We start from the raw sequence: 20,576 nt of genomic DNA on the forward strand, positions 1-20,576 counted from the left end.
AGTGTGGCAACTGATAGCGTAAACTTTGCCCCACAGACTGACCCCTGAACAGTTTTTATAAAATATTTTTATTGTAGTTTTAGTCTCACAGCAAAATTAATAGGAAATTATAGATTTTATATGTATGTATGTGTGTGTGTGTGTGTGTATATATATACATACCTTGCCTTTGGGGAAGTTTCATTTTTTACCCCAGTCTGTTATTGTCTGTCATTTATTGTTTACAGCATTTAAATTTAATTAAATTATTATTTATTATAATGTAATTTGCTTATATTTGCTCTACTATATTTGTATTTGACTCTTTGGTTCTTTTTTTTCTCTTTTCCTATAATGTTTTGGATTCATTTTATAGTTCTTTTAAAAATTAATTTATTAATTTGAAAGGCAAAGTGACATAGAGTGTGAAGAAGAAAAAGAAAGTGAGTGAGTGAGTCCCAAATGGTTACAAGAACCAGAGCTGGGCTGGGCTGAATCCAGGAACCAAGAACAGTATCCTGTTCTCCTACATGGATGGCAGAGGTCCCAAGCACATGGGCCATCTTCTTTCCTGAGTGCATTATTAGGGAGTGGGATCAGAATTGGCAGAACCAGGCACTCTGATATTGGATGCTGGCAATAAACAAAACAGCTTATCTTACTGTGCCACAACGTTGGCCAAAGTTTTAGAGTTGTTAATAATTCCACTTTGTCTTCATTGCTATTTATTAACTATGCTTCTCAGTTCATATTTTTGTTGATAGAGATTAAAACTTGCATTTTTAAATTTATAACACCAAATCTTAATAAAATTTTATCATTTTAAGTATAATTATGAACCTAAAAACTATATTTTGAATTCTCCCCTCATATTCTGTGATATTTTATCATACATTTATTTTTAAATGTGCAAATTTTCATTTAAAGGGAACTAATTTCATATGTTTCATATATAGTTTTTAAAACATTTTCATCCCACTCTACTCTGCCTCCCTCCCTTGCTACTACCCTCCCTCCTCTTTCCTCTCTTATTTTTCTTTTAATTTTTGCAATTCTATATTTTCAATTTACTTTATAATCACAAGCTTAATCCTCCACTACATAAAGAATTCAACAAGTGATAAGTAGAGCAACCACTGTTTCTCAAGAGTATAGATAAGGGCTATAAATAATAATCGAATCTCAAAATGTCAATTTCACTCATATACATTACATTTTTGTACTCTATATATCAGTTACCACAAGTCAGAGAAAACATGATATTTGTCTTTTTGGAACTGGCTCATTTCACTGAGCAGAATAGTCTCCAATTGCATCTACTTTGTGGCAAAAGAATTTCATTTTTTTTTATGGCTGAGTAGTTACAGCATGTATATATACCATAATTTCTCTGTCCAGTCATCAGTTGATGGACATCTATGTTGATTCTATATCTTATCTATTGTGAGTTGAACTGCTATAAACGTGGGGTAAAGATAACTCTCATATAGTGATTTAATTTTGTTTAGGTAAATTCCCAGGAGTAGGATGCCTAGGTCACATGGTAGATCTATTTTCAGATTTTGGAGGAATCTCCATACTATCTTCCATAAGTTTGTACTAGTTTACATCCCCCCATCAGTGTTTTAGGGTATCTTTTTTTCCACATCCTCACTAGCACTTGCTATTTTCTAATTTTTGGATGATAGCCATTCTGACTGGGATGAGGTAATACCTCACTGTGGTTTTAATTTGTATTTCCCTGAGTGATCCTGAGCATCTTTTCATTTGTCTGTTGGTCATTGACTTTTTCTCCTTTGGAAAATGCCTGTTAATATCCTTAGCCTATTTCTCAACTGGATTATTTGTTTTGTTGTTGTTGTTGAGTTTTTTGAGCTTCTTACATATCCTGGATATGAATCTTTATTCAAATGTACAATTTGCAAATATTTTCTCAAATTCTATTGTTTGCCTCTCCTCTTTGTTGGTTTCCTTTGCTTTACAGAAGTTTCTTAGCTTGATGTAATCCTATTTGCCAATGTACATCCACTTTATACCTCAAAATAGGTTGTTATCTTTTTCACTTTAGTCACTTATCTTTAGGAAACTAAAAATAATGAGAAATAAGTCTATTCAGTTTACACAAACTTTATTGTTACACTCTTCATTCTAACCCTCATTTTTTGGTATAGACTCATGTTTTCTTTTTATATAATTCTCTATCCATTAGAAAAACTGTTTTGTTAAGTATAGTCTTATGCAATTATTTCTTCTAGCCTTTATTTTTTCATCTTAATCCTTTAAGAATATTTTTACTGAATATAATACTAGGTTGGGAGTTGTTTTTCCTTCAGCACATTAAGGATATTTCTGCATTCTCTGGGTTGTATTGCATTGTTTCTATTATGTTATATGCCAGAATTATCCCTAATTATCTCTGTAATGTTTTCTTCCTTTGGCTACTTTTAAGATTTTTGTTTTAGTGCTTGTTTTCACCAACTTAATTATGATGTGACATAGTTTGTGTGTATATGTGTGTGTGTGTGTGTATGTGGTATTATTTGTTGTTTGTTGAAATTTTGGAATCTGAGTTTCTTCAAATTTGGAAACTTTTTGACTTTTTTTTTATAAACTTTTATTTAATGAATATAAATTTCCAAAGTACAGCTTATGGATTACAATGACCCCCCCCCTCCCAAAACTTCCCTCCCACCAGCAACCCTCCCCTTTCCCCCTCCCTCTCCCCTTCCATTCACATCAAGATTCATTTTCAATTCTTTTTATATACACAGAAAATAAATTTAGTATATATTAAGTAAAGATTTCAACAGTTTGCCCCCACATAGCAACACAATGTGAAAAAATACTGTTGGAGTACTAGTTATAGCATTAAATAAGAGTGTACAGCACATTAAAGACAGAGATCCTACATGATATTTTTTTAAAATTAATTAATTTTCTATGCCATTTCCAATTTAACACCAGGTTTTTTTTTCATTTCCAGTTATCTTTATATAAAGAAGATCGATTCTATATATACTTAGCAAAAATTTCATCAGTTTGCATCCACACAGAAACACAAAGTGTAAAAATATTGTTTCAGTACTAGTTATAGCATTAATTCACATTGAACAACACATTAAGGACAGATCTCACATGGGATGTAAGTACACAGTGACTTCTGTTGCTGACTTAACAATTTGACAGTCCTGTTCATGGCGTCAGTAATCTCCCTAGGCTCTAGTCATGAGTTGCCAGGGCTATGGAAGCCTTTAGAGTTCACTGACTTTGATCTTATTCTGATAGGGTCAAGGTCAAAGTGGGAGTTCTCTCCTCCCTTTGGAGAAAGGTACCTCCTTCTTTGATGGCTCCGTTCCTTACACTGGGACCTCACTCGCAGAGATCCTTCATTTAGGTCTTTTTTTTTTTCCCCATGGTATCTTGGCTTTCCATGCCTACAATACTCTCATGGGCTCTTCAGCCAGATCCGAATGCCTTAAGGGCTGATTCTGAGGCCAGAGTGCTATTTAGGACATCTGCCACTCCATGAGTCTGCTGTGTATCCCGCTTCCCATGTTGGATCTTTCTCTCCCTTTTTGATTCTATCAGTTAGTATTAGCAGACACTAATCTTGTTTGTGTGATCCCTTTGGCTCTTAGACCTATCAGAGTCATCAATTGTGAACTGAAATTGATCACTTGGACTAGTGAGATGGCATTGGTACATGCCACCTTGATGGGATTGTACTGGAATCCCCTGGCACATTTCTAACTCCATCATTTGGGGCAAGTCCGATTAAGCATGTCCCAAATTGTACATCTCCTCCCTCTCCTTCCCACTCTTACATTTAACAGGGATCACTTTTCAGTTAAAATTTAAACACCTAAGAATAATTGTGTGTTAATTACAGAGTTCAACCACTAGTACTAGAACAACAACAACAACAACAACAAAAATACTAAAAATGATAAAGTATTACATTATACATCAAGAATCAGGACAAGAGCTGATCAGGTCATTGTTTCTTATAGTGTCCATGTCACTTCAACTGGTTTCCCCTTTGGTGCTCAGTTAGTTGTCACCAATCAGGGAAAACAAATGATATTTGTCTCTTTGGGACTGGCTTAATTCACTCAGCATGATGTTTTCCAGATTCCTCCATCTTGTTGCAAATGACCGGGTTTCATTGTTTTTGACTGCTGTATAGTATTCTATAGAGTACATGTCCCACAATTTCTTTATCGAGTCTACTATTGATGGGCTTTTCTTTGTTGGGAGAGCCTTTATTACTGTTTCAATTTCTGTGTCAGTTATGGGTCTGTTTAGGTTTTCTATGTCTTCCTGGCTCAATTTAGGTAGGTTGTATGTGTCCAAGAATCTGTCCATTTCTGATAGATCTCCCTGTTTGCTGGCATACAAGTCCTTGTAGTAATTTCTGATGATTCTTTTTATTTCTGTGGTGTCTGTTGTTATGTTTCCTGTTTCATCTCTGATTTTATTGATTAAGTCTTTTCTTTTTTTTAGTTAGTTGGGCCATTGGAGTGTCAATTTTGTTTATTTTTTCAAAAAATCAGCTCCTCGTTTGGCTGATTTTTGTAATTTTTTTTTTGGATTCAATCCTGTTGATTTCTTCTCTGATTTTAATTATTTCTCTTCTACTGGTTTTGGGTTTGGTTTGCTGCAGATTTTCCAGATCCTTGAGATGACTTGAAAGCTCATCTATTTGGTGCCTTTCTGATTTCTTGATATAGGCACCTATTGATATAAACTTTCCTCTTAACACTGCTTTTGCTGTATCCCATAGGTTTTGGTATGTTGTGCTGTTATCCTCATTTACTTCCAGAAAATTTTTGATTTCTCTTTTAATTTCTTCTATGACCCATTGTTCATTCAGGAGCATGTTGTTCAACCTCCATGTGTTTGCATATGCTCTAGGGATTCCCGAGTTGCCAATTTCCAATTTCATTCCTTTGTGGTCTGAGAAGCTGCATGGTATGATTCTAATTCTTTTGAATTTGTTGAGACTTGCTTTATGGCCTAGTATGTGGTCAATCCTAGAGAAGGTTCCATGTACTGCTGAGAAGAATGTAAATGCTTTATGTGTAGGATGAAAAGTTATATAGATATCTGTTAGATCCATTTGGGCTATAGTGTCGTTTAAATCTGCTGTCTCCTTGTTGATCTTCTGTCCTGTTGATCTGTCTATCTCTGAGAGTGGAGTATTGAAGTCCCCCAGAACTATTGTATTGGGGTCTAAGTCTCCCATTAAGTCCCTTAACAAGTCTTTTAAATAAACTGGTGCCCTGTAATTAGGTGCATATACATTGATAATCGTCATATCTTCCTGTTGAATGGATCCGTTAATCATTATTTAGTGCCCCTCTTTGTCTCTCCTAACAGTTTTTGTGGTAAAGTTTATGTTGTCCGATATTAAGATGGCTACGCCCGCTCTTTTATCATTTCTGTTGGCATGGTGTATCTTTTTCCAACCTTTCACTTTCAGTCTGTGTGCATCGTTGTTGGAAAGATGTGTTTCTTGTAAGCAGCAAAAAGATGGGTTTATTTCCTTAACCCAGTCAGCCAATCGGTGTCTTTTAACTGGACAGTTCAGGCCTTTAACATTCAATGTGACTATTGAGAAGGAGTAACCTTTCCCTGTCATTTTCCAAAGATATTTCCTAATATATGCTTTGAGATTCCTGTGATCCTTTGCTGTGAGGCTTCCTTCCTTTACCTTCTTTCATATTGGTGACCGTGTTTCTGTGTTTCTGTGTGTAACACATCTTTAAGCATCTTTTGCAGGGCTGGACGAGTGGCGACAAATTCTTTCAATTTCTGTTTGCTGTGAAAGGTCTTTATTTCACCTTCATTCACAAATGAGAGCTTTGCATAATATTCTGGGTTGGCAGTTTTTCTCTCTTAGTACCTGGACTATATCTCGCCATTCCCTCCTAGCTTGTAGGGTTTCTGATGAGAAGTCAGCTGTGAGTTTAATTGGAGATCCTCTGAGAGTAATCTGTCGTTTCTCTCTTGCACATTTTAGGATCTTTTCTTTATCTTTCACTGTGGTGAGTTTAATTACGATGTGTCATGGTAGGATCTCTTTTGGTCATGTTTATTAGGGGTTCTATGAGCTTCCTGTACTAAGATGTCTCTGTCCTTCTCTAAACCTGGGAAATTTTCTGCTAGTATCTCACTAAAAAGGCCTTCTAATCCTTTCTCCCTCTCCATGCCTTCAGGAACTCCTAGAACCCGAATGTTGGGTTTTATCCTGTAATTCCTGACAGTATTTTTTATATTTCTGATTTCCTCATCTTTTCTTTGGTTTGACTGTTTCCTTTCCTGTTCTCTGTCTTCTAATTCCGATATTCTCTCTTCTGCTTCACCCATTCTGTTTTTAAGGCTCTCTAATGTGTTTGTCATTTGATCTATTGAGTCCTTCATTTCATTATGGTTTCTTGTCACTATCACAGTTTCATGTTCTACTAGTTGTTTCATTTCATTTTGATTCCTCCTTAAGATTTCATTTTCACGAGAGAGATTTTTTATCTTGTCCATTAAGGATTTCTGTAGTTCAAGAATTTGTTTTTGAGAACTTCTTAATGTTCTTATCAATTTTTTGAGATCCGCTTCTTGCATTGCTTCTATCTCATCATCTTCATAATCTTGAATTGGGGTGTCCTTTTCATTTGGGGGCGTCATAGTGTCTTCCTTGTTCTTGTTACCTCGGTTTCTGCATTTGTTGTTTGGCATGTTGGAGATAATTTTTTTTTTTTTGCTGTGGTTTTTTTTCTCGTTTACTGTGCCTCTACATTAAGTGGGCTGTCTGCTTTGATGAATTCTAGAGGCTGTGATGGGTGTGGCCAGATAGCTCTGTTTGATTCTTCAGGTTTAAGGATGTGCCAAAGGTGACTCACCCAGATTGTTCTCTCCCTTGCTCCTTGCTTGATCTCTCTCTCTCTTTTTTTTTTTGACTCAGTTGGGTAGTAATTCCGCACAGCTGAGTGGAATTGAGGGTAGTTGAAATAAGGCCTCTGTGGATATTCGTTTGATCTACCCCTGGGACCACACAAAGAGTTTATGTAGCCCTCAATGTGTTCTCAAATTTCTCCACAGTCCCAAGGTTACCGAGTTTGTGTTTGAGTCTCTTACCCCCCCCTCGGATTTTCAGTCTCAGATCGTTAGCTCCACCTACTTTCACTAGATTCTAACCTCCTGTTATTTCTCCCACCCAGAGTCAAGTTTTTCTGCTTGGCTACTTTTGGTTGCCACTTTACATATGTAAAATGGTGCCTGATCTTTGTCTTGCTCTGCTTTGTAAGACGAGTAGAGAGAGAGGCTAGTGTCCTGTGCCGGTTCCCCTTATTTATTTATTTATTTTTTCTCTCCTCCAGTCAGCCTGGTGAACTTTCCCCAGTGGGGACTCAGGCCTGTTCTGCCTTTCCCCGCCAATGTCTCGGGTTTCTGAGGTTTTTGTCTTACCTCCCATTCCTGTGCTGGTGAGATTCTCGGCTCGGCTCCCGAGCCTGGGCTTCCACGCGGTGGGCTCCCCGTAGGTCCTCTGTGTCACATCCACTAGATCCAGAAGCATTTCCTCTGCAGTTTTTTTCTTGAGTCTTTTCCTGAGGCTACAGTAACTCCACTTTTATTAAACTATCTTTTCCCGGACTATTGGTGTGCGCCCTCACTATCCGCCCCCCGACTTTTTTCATGTCTTGAATCTTCGTCTTTTTTCTCAGCCACTGAAGTGTCAAATATCTATATTATCTCTCTCTGTGTAATATTATATATCACTAGAACTCTTTATTATTTTCCCATTTTTTTCTCTTTATGCTTCATTTTGAATAATTTTTGTACTATCTCTTCAAATTCACTTATATTTTTCAGGAAGACTTCCTGTTATTAATCCAATTTAGTAAAATTTTCATTTTGCCTATTTTATGTTCCAACTTCTTTAGAAGTTATTTCTAATATTTGTCCTCTTCATCATATTCTTATTTTTCTGTAAATGATAGACAATTTGTAATAATTCATTTGCTAGTTTCATCATCTCTATCATTTTCAAATCTCTAATTCATGAAAATTATTTTTTCTGGCTATGAAAAAGATTATTTTGTTTCTGCATGTTTTTTACGTTAGTGTTGGGTGCTAGTCATTTTGACCTTTATGTTATTGAGTGCTGAGTTTTGTGATTGATATATTACAGTGACTTAAATATTACTTTGATCTTTTTGAGGCATGAATTTCTTTAAAAATTTTGGTTTTGGGGATGGCCCTGCAGTGTAGCAGGTAAAGCCACTGCCTGCAGTGCTGGCATCCCATATGGGTGCTGGTTCTAGTATAGGCTGCTGCACTTCCAATCCAGCTCTCTGCTATGGCCTGGGAAAGCAGTAGAAGATGGCCCAAGTCCTTGGGCTCCTGCACTCCATGGGAGACCTGGAGGAAGCTCTTGGATCCTCGTTTCAGGTTGGTGCAGTTCCAGCAACTGCAGCCATCTGGAGAATGAACCAGCAGATGGAAGACCCTCCTCCCCCCCACCCCGTCTCTGCCTCTCTATAATGCTGCCTCCAAATAAATAAATAACTTTAAAAAAATAAACAAATAAAAGTTTTTTTTATTGTTTGAAAGGCAAAGAGACAGAGAGATACAGACTCACAGACATATCTTCCCTCTGATGTTTCACTCACCAAATACCCACAGCAGCCAGGGCTGGGCCAGACTGAAGCCAGTAACCTGAAAATCAATCCATGTATTCTAAATAAGTGTCAGGAATCCAAGTAATTGAGCCATCAACTGATGCATTCCAGGGTAAACATTAGCAGGAAGATAGAATTGGAAGCAGAGCCAAGGATTCAGAATCAGTCACACCAGCATGCAATGTGGTTGTTCAAAGCAGTATCAGTTTTTTAAGATTTTATTTATTTCTTTAAGAAGCGGAGTTACAGAAAAAGAGAGGGAGAGATGGAGAGAGAGGTTGTCGATCCACTGGTTCACTCCCCAAATAGCTGCAATAGCTGTAGGTGGCTGATCCAAAGCCAGGAGCCAAGAGCTTCTTCAGATTATCCCATGTGAGTGAGCGGAGGGGTCCAAGCACTTGGGCCATCTTCCTTTGCTTTCCCAGACATATATTTTAGGTCAATGGAATTTTTTTTTTTGACAGGCAGAGTGGATAGTGAGAGAGAGAGACAGAGACAGAGAGAAAGGTCTTCCTTTTTGCCGTTGGTTCACCCTCCAATGGCTGCTGCAGCTGGCGCATCTCGCTGATCCGAAGCCAGGAGCCAGGTGCTTCTCCTGGGCTCCCATGTGGGTGCAGGGCCCAAGCACTTGGGCCATCCTCCACTGCCTTCCTGGGCCATAGCAGAGAGCTGGCCTGGAAGAGGGGCAACCAGGATAGAATCCGGTGCCCCAACCTGGAGTAGAACCCGGTGTGCTGGCGCCGCAAGGTGGAGGATTAGCCTGTTAAGCAATGGCGCTGGCCAAATTTCAATGGAATCTTAAACAGAAACCATAATTGTTATTATTCATGCAGATTTTTTTCATAATATACATTTCTCTGAACTACTGGAGTACTATTTTATATGCTATGTATTTTTAAAGATATTTAACTCATTTAAAAGTATTGTAGTAGAAAGGAGATATCCTCAAGTTCAATTGCATGACAGTCTGAGAGATTTTTCTTCAAGATGTTGAAAAGGAATGGTATAATATGCTAATTGGATTCATAGTCCAGCATTTCTCCATGTCTGTTTCAATGACTAATTTTGAAGAGGCAGGGTGAGCATGGATGTATTCATAATGATTCATGTTTACCTTAAGTTGTTCCTAAATCTACACTTAGGTCAGACACAGGTTCTGTGAGGTCATGAGCGATCAAATACAAGGAGTCTGGAATTAATTATAACCTGGCTCCACAGATTTCACTTGTTAGTGATGATAAGAGGAAAATTTGAGTTCAAAGAAGTTTAGTTTATTTTGAGGTAGAATTACATAATGGTTAAATGAAAATGTCTGTGTGGATCTGAGTTCTACTATGTGCCTACTTTCTTTTCTTTTTATTTTTTATTTCTTTTTATTTATTTATTTATTATTTTTATTTATTAATAAAACAGAGTTAGGGAGAGACAGAGAGATCTTCCATCTGCTAGTTCACTCTCCAGATGATTGCAATGGCTGGAGTTGGGCTGATCTGCAGCGAGGAGCCAGCAGATTCTTCCAGGTTTCCTATGTGGGTGCAGGGACCCAAGGCCTTGGACTATCTTACACTGCTTTCCCAGGCACATTAGTAGGAAGCTGGATAGGAAGTGGAACAGTCAGTACTTGAAACCTTTGCCCATATGTGATCTTGGCACTGTAGGTGACTGCACTCTGTCACAGTGCTGGCATGTGCACCTATTTTCTAAATAAGCCATTAACTACTTAGGTTGCTCATTTGGAAAGTAGAAGTGATAATGTAACTGATGATGAAATCAAATATTACCAATATCAACTCATTGCATTATTGTTTGTATTAAATTACTATATGTTAAGAATTTAAAAGAGTGCCTGGATGTAGTAATAACCCAGCAAGTATTCTGAAATTTTATTATGTACCATTATTATTTTTAGTATTATCAATGCAGACAGTAGTCTGTTCCATGAGTGTCAGTTGTTCTTTATACTGCTAAACCTTACAAGTAAATCATGCTCCCTTATAAGCTCTGGATACCTCTAATTTTTTTTTTTGGCATTCAAATCCTTGCCTTTGTTCCATAAGTGATATGTTTTTTCGCACTATATAGCCATATTTCTCATTACAATGCAATTATTTATAGTGGAATCATGTAACTACTGAGATAAGGAAGCCAGTATGTATATATAGGCTTGTAGACTAGTTGAGAGTCAGCTGAAGCTGTTTTAGATAATCATGTTTGTCTCAATCCTGAAAGCTCTTTAGTAGGAATCTTTGATCCTTTTCCCAATCTCAGCTCTTTAGTAGGAATCTTTGATCCTTTTCCCATTTCTCGTGTTCAGGCTCCAGTCTTTGAAATCCTTGTAGTGCTCTTTGAAAAGTAAGAAGTTGCAAAGCAGAGGCAAGACTCAAGACATTTGAGAGACAATATCAAGCAATAAAAGGACTGCTGATTTTCGAGTCACATACAATGGAGTTTCATGAACCATGGGGTGGGGTCTAGGGTAGGTTCTGTCACTTCTTTGGATTTAAAATTCTTCATTAGTATAAAATTTATCATTAAATGAAAATTGTGGGTAAACAAACTATGATATAATTTATAATCACTACAAAGCATTAATCTAATATGATTTACCAATACATGGATTTAGAATCATTATTGTTTAGGTCATGTCTCCAAAGACAGTCCCAGTAAATAAGACACTTTCTTAAAGTAAATTTTGTTACTCATGACTGCAGATTTTGCATTGATAATAGTTCATAATCACAGTTAGACTTCTATCTCTGAAAATATTTGATTAGTTTTAATATAGTTACTTTTTAATTGATATTATTTTTTTAAAATTTCATTTAATGTATACAAATTGATATATACAGGTTTAGGAACATAGTGATATTTCTCACCCCACCCTCCCTCTTGCCCATGCTCCTACCATTCTTCCTCCTCCCTCTCCTATTCCCACTGTTAATTTTTACAAAGAAGATCTATTATCAGTTTACTTTATAATCATAAGATTAACCCTACACTAAGTAAAGAGTTCAACAAATTGTATGAAGAAAAAACTCTTATTCAACAGTAGAGAAATGGCTGTAAACCATTATCAAATCTCAAAATGTTAATTTTACTCTTATGATGTAATTACTTTTTAAATAATAGTATAATTAATTACATTTTATATAGTAGTGTATCTATATTAACTATCATAAGTAAGAGAAAATGTGATATTTTTCTTTTTGGGTGTGGCTTATTTCACATAGCACAATGATCTCCAGTTGCATCCATTATTTTTTTGGTTTGCAAATGCTGACATTTCATTTTTTATGGGTGAAAAATATTCTATCATGCATCTATACTGCATTTTCTTTATTCAGTAATCAGTTGATAAACATCTAGGTTGGTTCCATATCTTAGCTTTTGTGAATTGAGCTCCCACAAACATGGGAATGAAAGTTACACTTTCATATGCTACTTTCATTTCCTTTGGATATAATCCCAGAAGTGGGATAGCTGGGTCATATGGCAGATCTAGTTTTAGTTTTCTGAGGAATCTCCATACTGTCTTCCATAATGCTTATACCAGCTTACCTTCCCAGTGTATTATGGTATCTTTTTCTCCATATCCTCACCAGTATCTATTTTTTGTGTTTGGATGATAGCCATTCTAACTGGTGTGAAGTGATACCTCATTGTGGTTTCTTTTTGCGTTCTCCTATTGGCTAGTGATCCTGAGCATGTTTTATATGTCTGTTGGCCATTTTTATTTCCTCCTTTAAAAATGCCTGTTCATATCTTTAGCCCATTTTTTAATTGGTTTGTTTGTCTTGTTGTTGTTGATTTACTTGAGCTCATTTTATATTCTAGATATGAATCCTTTATCAGATGCATAGTTTTCAAATATTTTCTGCCTTTCTGTCAGCTGCCTCTTCACTTTATTGAGTGTTTCCTTTGCTGTGCAGAAGCTTCTCAAGCTTTATGTAGTACCTTTGTCCATTTTTACTCTTACTGCCTTTGTTTCTAGAGTCTTATTCAAGAAATCTTGCATGGGCAAATGTTTTGCATTGTTTCCCCTCTGTTTTCTTCTATTGATTTGATGGTTTCAGGTATTAGGTTAAGATCTTTGATCCATTGTAAGTTGATTTTTTTGTCAGATGAAAAGGAGGGTCGTGACTCATGCTTTTGCACGAGGAAATCCAATTTACCTAACACCATTCATTGAAGAAGCTGTCCTTTCTCCAGGGAGTAATTTTAGCTCATTTGTAAATGATTAGCTGGTTGTAGGTATGTGGATTAATTTGTGGTGTTTCTATTTTGTTCCATTGGTCCACTTGCTTATTTTTGTGCAGGTATGAGGTATTTTGATTATAACAATATTGTATTATGTCTTGAAATCTGGTATTGTTATGTCTCCAGCTTTGTTTTTATTGTTTATGATTGCTTTAGTTACTTTGGGGTTTTTGTGTTTCCATATGTAGTTTAGGATTATTTTTTCAATTTTTTTTGAAAAATGCCTTTGGCATTTTGGTTGGGATCACAATGAATTTACATTATTTTAAGTGGTATGGACATTTTGGTGACATGACATCAATTATTCCAATCCATGAATATGGAAGATTCTTCCCTTTTCTGTGTTTTCTATTTCTTTAATATTTTTTAATTTTCATTGTAGAGAACTTTTTCATTCCTGTTTAAATTCATGCCAAAGTGACTTATTTCTTGTAGTTATTGTGAGTGGAACTGATATTACAAGTTCTTTCTAAGGCAAAACATTGTTTGCATATAAGAATGTTACTGATTTTTTTGTGTTGATTTTATATTTTGTAAATTTGCCAGATTCTTTTATGAATTTCAATAGAATCTTGGTGGAGTCTTTTTATTCCCCTATATAAAGTATCATGTCATCTGCAAACAGGGATTTTTAAACTTCCTTCTTTTTAATTTTTATCCTTTCATTTTTTTTTTGTTTAATGCTTTTGCTGTATCCTATAAATCTTGATATGTTATATTGTCATTTTCGTTCATTTAAAGTATTTTTTTGGCCGGCGCCGTGGCTCACTAGGCTAATCCTCCGCCTTGCGGCGCTGGCACACCAGGTTCTAGTCCCGGTTGGGGTGCCGGATTCTATCCCGGTTGCCCCTCTTCCAGGGCAGCTCTGTGCTATGGCCGGGAAGGCAGTGGAGGATGGCCCAAGTCCTTGGGCCCTGCACCCCGTGGGAGACCAGGAGAAGCACCTGGCTCCTGGCTTCAGCGAGATGAGCCGGCTGCAGCAGCCATTGGAGGGTGAACCAACGGCAAAAGGAAGACCTTTCTCTCTGTCTCTCTCTCACTGTCCATTCTGCCTGTCAAAAATAAAATAAATGAATAAATAAATAAAGTATTTTTTCATTTCCTTTTTTATTTTTTCTAGAACACACTGTTCAGGAGAATACTGTTGTGCAGTCTACATGTGTTTGTTTATTTTCTAGATTTTCTTTTTTTTAAGGGAAAGTGTTTATTGGGGGAAACCTGACAGATTGAAAGGAAGGGGCAAAGAAGGAAAGAGGGAGAGAAGGAAAGCCCTTCTACATATTCCCTATAAGAAACGCACCAATATATACTGAAAAAGAAAGGATGGAAGAAGATATTCCGTGCAAATGGAAGTAAAAAAAAAAAAACACAAGTAAAAGCAAATTTTAAAAAAATGGAAGGAAATAACAGCCAGACTATCTTTTAACTGGAGAATTTAGTCTAGTTACATTCAAAGTTTCTAATGATAAGTAATGAATTGGTCCTTCCACTTTTCCTTGAATATTCCTATTGTTTGTTTTGATTCTCCTTTTTTACTGCTACCAGAATGTTTTCTATGTTCACATCTTTTAGGATGCTTAATGTAGTTCTGTTTCTGTGTCTAGTACATCCTTAAGTATCATTTGTAATGTTAGTTGAGTGGTGACAAATTCTTTTTTCTTTCTTTTAGTTGTCTCAGAAGGTCTTTATTTCACCTTCATTTATGAATGTAATTTTTGCTGGATAAAGTATTGTGGTTTGGCAGTTTTTGTCTTTTAGGCTTGTATCTCTCCATTCTCTCCTGGCCTGTAGGGTTTCTGTTGAGAAAATAGTGTTACTCTGAGGAGAAACACTTTAAATGTGACCTGGCATTTCTGTATATTTTAGGATATTCTCTTTGTTTTCCTTTTGAAAGTTTGACTATAATATGTCATGGTGAGGATATTTTCTGGTCATCGCTATTTGGTAGTCTGTGTGCTTCCTGTATGTGGATGTCCACATCTTTTTCCAAACTGCAGAAATTTTCTGCTATTGTTTTGCTAAGTAAGTTTTCTAAGCGATTATTTTTTCATAACTTTAGAAACTCCTAAGCACTGTATAGTTTGCCATTTGATAGTATTTAGATCCAAAACTCTATTTTCAGCCTTTGTATATTTTCTTTTTTTTTCTGTCTGACTGACACACTTCAAAAGACTTGTCTTATAGATCACATTATTTCCTCTGCCTCACCAAGTCTGTTTTCCATGTTGGCTCTTGGCTTTGGCCTTGCCCAGTGCTGGCCATTGAGGGCACTTGGGTATCTATCTCTCTTCCCCTTCCTCCACCCCCCTCCCACTCTCTCTATAACTCTGGCTTTCAAATAAATAAATCTTAAAAAACTATAAATTTGGTGCAAACATTTTTGAAATATATATGTATTTTTTCATAACGTGAATTTCTATGAGCTTTTTGAAGACTTCTTGTACATATGAATTTCGTTTTTTTGCACGAAAATTAATTTTAAATTCCATTGCTCATGAACTGTTTATTTTACATTTTTCTCTTGTCCAGGCTGTTTCACATACACTTGATGCTGTTTAGATACAGGCAAAGGAAGGAAGAAGGCATCTGGGTGGCACTAATTAGTGGATTCTATGTTGCTTGTGAGATTCTTGGCTCATGCACCTGACTTCCAATACAGCTCTGGGAAAAGCAGGATTTTCTAACTTTGCCTGGATTACTGAAACATTTTAAAGAGGGTAGGATTTGAAAAAGCACTTGGGAGACTGAGCCTCAGGGAAGGAACTGTTTGGGTGCTGGGCATAGGTGGGTACTTAGGAACCACCTGAAAGTTTGGACAGGTTGTAGAACAGTGATCCAAAATCAAAGAGCAACTAAAAAGTGAAAGCTCGAATAGGAACCTAAATCTTTTAACAGTAAAACATTTTGCTGCCAGTAAAAGTTGCCATTTATATTATTTTTAAATGCAAGGTTTTGTTTCTGGTTTTGTTTTTCTTTTTGCTTACTTAAGAAAAAATCAGAACACATATAGCTGGTGAAACTGATTTAATGATTTGTCCTGTCATATTGGCATGTGTAGAGCTTCTCTGGTGATTCTATCATATTTATTATCTCATGGTCGCATGCAGACTTTTCCCTTTCCCCCTTCATATTAAAACCAAAACACTTCCCAGAGTCTCCAATGGAGTTCCATATATGTCTTATTGACAAGAACCATTTCCCCAGGGTAGTCTTGCTGCAACCAATACTGAAAAGGAGATTTTCTGACCTTCAGAATAAATATGGTAAGGAGGTAAGGAAGAAGGGAGTTATCACTGCATATTAAATAGCCACAGAAATAGGGTCAAGAATGATCCCTAAGGTAAAACTATACACGACAGAGGGTTTGTTTAGTTACTTTCATGGATGGATAAGGTTATTTCTTTTTTTTTGCTTTTTTTTTAAAGTAGAGAAGACTTTATTTTAAGGGTAACATAATGGGGGGAGGATGAGTAAGGGTTTAGCCTGCCTGGACAGAGAGTAGGGGGATTGAAGCCAGACCTCATTCCCTTTGAGGCAGCAGGCAGAGTCCCTTCTTAGCTATCCTGTCCTGGGCTTTTCTTTGTTCGGAGTGTCTATTACTGGTTCATTTTCTATCCTGTTTATTGGTTGTTTAGGTTTTCTGTGTCTTCATGACTCAATGTTTACAGATTGTATGTGTCCAGGAATCTATCCATTTCTTCTTGGTTTCCCAATTTGTTGGCATACAGCTCTTTGTAGTAATTCCTGCTGATTCTTTTTATCTATAGGGTGTCTGTTGTTACCTTTATTTTTTCATCTCTAATTTTATTGACTTGGGTCTTCTCCATTTTTTGGTTAGTTGCACCAATGGTATAACAATTTTGTTTATTTTTTCAAAAAAACAGATTTTCATTTCACTATTTTTTTGTTACAATTTTGTTTATTCTCTAATTTTCTTTCTTTCTTCCTACTTGTTTTGGTTTGTTGTTGATATTCTAGGTTTAAACTTTTATTTAGTAAATATGAATTTCCAAAGTACAGCTTATGGATTACAATGGCTCCCCTCCCATAACTTCCTTCCCACTCACACCCCTCCCGTCTCCCGCTCCCTCTCCCATTCCATTCACATCAAGTTTCATTTTTAATTATCTTTATATATAGAAGAAGAATTAGTATATATTAAGTAAAGATTTCATCAGTTTGCACCCACAGAACATAAAGTGTAAAATACTGTTTCGGTACTAGTTATAGCATTAATTCACACTGAACAACACATTAAGAACAGAGATCCCACATGAGGAGTAAGTACACAGTGACTCCTGTTGTTGGCTTAACAATTTGACACTCCTGTTTATGGCATCAGTAATCTCCCTAGGCTCTAGTCATGAGTTGCCAAGGCTATGGAAGCCTTTTGAGTTTGCTGACTTTGATCTTATTCAGACAAGGTCATAGTGAAAGTGGAAGTTCTCTCCTCCCTTCAGAGAAAGGTACCTCCTTCTTTGATGGCCCCATTCTTTCCACTGGGATCTCACTCGCAGAGATATTTCATTTAGGTTTTGTTGTTGTTGTTGTTGTTTTTTCCAGAGTGTCTTGGCTTTCCATGCCTAAAATACTCTCATGGGCTCTTCAGCCAGATCCGAATGCCTTAAGGGCTGATTCTGAGGCCAGTGTGCTTTTTAGGACATCTGCCATTCTATGAGTCTGCTGTGTATTCCACTGTTCTAGGTTTTTGAGATGCATTGATATCTCATTTGTTTGGTACCTTTCCAGTTTCTTCATGTAGGCATCAATTGCTATGAACTTCCCTCTTAATACTGCTTTTGCTGTATCCTATAGGTTTTGATTTGCTGTATTGTCATTTTTTATGTTTCCAAATATTTTTTGATTTCTCTTTTAATTTATTCTATAACAAATGTTCATTCAGGAGCATGTTTTTCAGTCTCCATGTGTTCACATATGTTGTAGAGATTCTTGAGTTGTTGATTTCTAGCTTCATTCCATTGTGATCTGAAAATGTACATGGAATGATTTAGATTGGTTTGAATTTACTGAGACTTGAGACTTGCTTTGTGTCCTAGCATATGGTTTATCCTAGAGAATGTTCTATGTCCTGATAAGAATGAATATTCTGCCACTGTGGGGTGAAAGGTTCTGTAGTATCCATTAGATCCTTTTAGTCTACAGTGTTGGTTAACTCTATTGTTTCTTTATTGATTTTCTGTTTTATTGATCTGTCCATTGATGAAAGTGGGGGTATTGAAGTTCCCACTGAAGTCTATTCTCCCTTTAGGTTTATTAGCATTTTTTAAATAGCAATGTGCTCTGTAATTGAGTGCATATACATTTATTATAGTCACCTCTTCCTGTTGAATTGATCCCTTAATCATTACATAGTGTCCTTCTTCATCTCTTTTAACAGTTGTTATATTAAAGTCTTTTTTTTCTGATATTAGGATGGCAACACCAGCTCTTTTTTGGTTTCCATTAGCATGGACTATCTTTTTCCATCCTTTCACTGTTAGTGTGTGTATCTTTATTGTTGAGATGTGATTCTTGTAAGCATCAAATAGATGTGTCTTGTTTTTTGATCCATTCAGCCAGTCTATAATTTTTAACTGGAGAATTGAGGTGACTATTGATAAGTAATCACCTGATCCTGCCATTTTTCCATAAATATTTCTATTGTTTAGTTTGGATTCCTTTTTTACTTCTATAGGTGGTTTTTCTACCTTCTCATTTTTCATGGTAATGGTTATCTTTCTGTGTTTCTGTGTGTAGCACATCTTTAAGCATCTTTTACAAGGCTGGATGAGTGGCGACAGATTCTTTGAATTTCTGTTTCTTATAGAAGGTCATTATTTCACCATCATTCATAAATGAAAGCTTTGCAGGGTAGAGTATTCTGAGTAGACTTTTTTTTTAAAAAAAAACTTGAACTATATTTCACCATTCCTTTCTGGCCTGCAGGGTTTCTGATGAAAAGTCAGCTGTGAATCTAATTGGAGGTCTTCTGAAAGTAATCTGATGTTTATCTTGTGCACATTTTAGAATCTTTTCTTTGTATTTTACTGTGGAAAGTTTGACAACAATGTGTCATGGTGAAGATCTTTTCTGGTCTTATATTTTAAGAGTTTTATGTGCTTCCTCTACTTGATGTCCCTTTCTTTCTCCAAATTGGTGAAATTTTCCATAATTATTTCACTAAATAGGCCTTTTATTCCATTGTCTCTTTGCACACATTCAGGATCTCCTGAGACCTGAATGTTGGGTCATTTGATAGTATCCCATAAATCTCCAACACTGTTTTTTTCAATTTTTCTATTTTTTTATTTGACAAACAGTGAGAGAGAGAGACAGAGAGAAAGGTCTTCCTTTGGTTGGTTCATCCCCTATATGGTTGCTATGGCCAGAGCTACGCCGATTGGAAGCCAGGAGCCAGGTGCTTCCTCCTGGTCTCCCATGCAGGTGCAGGGGCCCAAGCACTTGGGTCATCCTCCACTGCCCTCCTGGGCCACAGCAGAGAGCTGAACTGGAAGAGGAGCAACTGGGACTAGAACCCGGCACCATACGGGATGCCATATGGGATGTTGCCGTGGTGCTGGCCCCAATTTTTCTATTTTCTTCTCCCTCCCTCCCTCTCTCACTCTCTCTTTTTTTTCTGGTCTGATTGTCATATTTCAAAATATTAGTCTTGTAGTTCAATATTCTTTCTTCTACTTCACCAAGTCTGCTGTTACAGCTTTCCACTGCATTTCTTATTTGATCTATTGAATTCTTCATTTGTAACATTTCATTTTGATTTTTCTTTAAAGTCTCAATTTCATGGGAAAAATTTTCATTCATGTCATTTATTGTTTTCTTTAATTTGTAGATTTACTTCTGATTGCTTTTGAGTAATCCTATGATTAATTTTTTGAATTCTGTTTCCAGCATTTTCTCAATCTCTTCCTTCACATTCTAATGCTGGAATGTGTTCCTTTGGGAGAGTCATGGTGTCTTCCTTATTCTTGTTTCTTTAGTTTCTATGTTTGTTTTGAGCATTTGTGGAGTTGCTTTTTTTTTTTTCTCTGATGACTTTTTTTTTTTTTTTTTGACAGGCAGAGTGGACAGTAGAGGGAGATAGAGAGAAAGGTCTTCCTTTTTGCTGCTGGTTCACCCTCCAATGGCCGCCGCGGTAGGCCCGCTGTGGCCGGCGCACCGCACTGATCCGATGGCAGGAGCCAGGTGCTTATCCTGGTCTCCCATGGGGTGCAGGCCCAAGGACTTGGGCCATCCTCCACTGCACTCCCTGGCCACAACAGAGAGCTGGCCTGGAAGAGGGGCAACCGGGACAGGATCGGTGCCCCGACCGGGACTAGAACCCAGTGTGCCTGCACCGCAAGGCGGAGGATTAGCCTGTTAAGCCACGGCGCTGGCTTTCTCTGATGACTTTTAACTTTGAGCTATGCCTTAGTGGTTTAGTGGAAGGTATGCACATTCAGTGAATACCAAGAGGTGTTTTGTGGGTATGGCCAGGGAGCTCTGGTCGGTGCTTCCGGGTAGGGTGAGTATCCAGGGTAAAACCTAGGTTGGGTGTGGTAAATCTTAATGCTTAGGTGTTAGTTCCCAGTGATTTTTGTGCCACTGTATGAAGTGTACAAATGATTTACTCAATCCTCACTGTGAGCATAGTTCCCACTGCAATGA

The sequence above is a fragment of the Lepus europaeus genome, chromosome 12, assembly GCF_033115175.1.
Source record: "Lepus europaeus isolate LE1 chromosome 12, mLepTim1.pri, whole genome shotgun sequence".
NCBI lineage: Eukaryota > Metazoa > Chordata > Mammalia > Lagomorpha > Leporidae > Lepus > Lepus europaeus.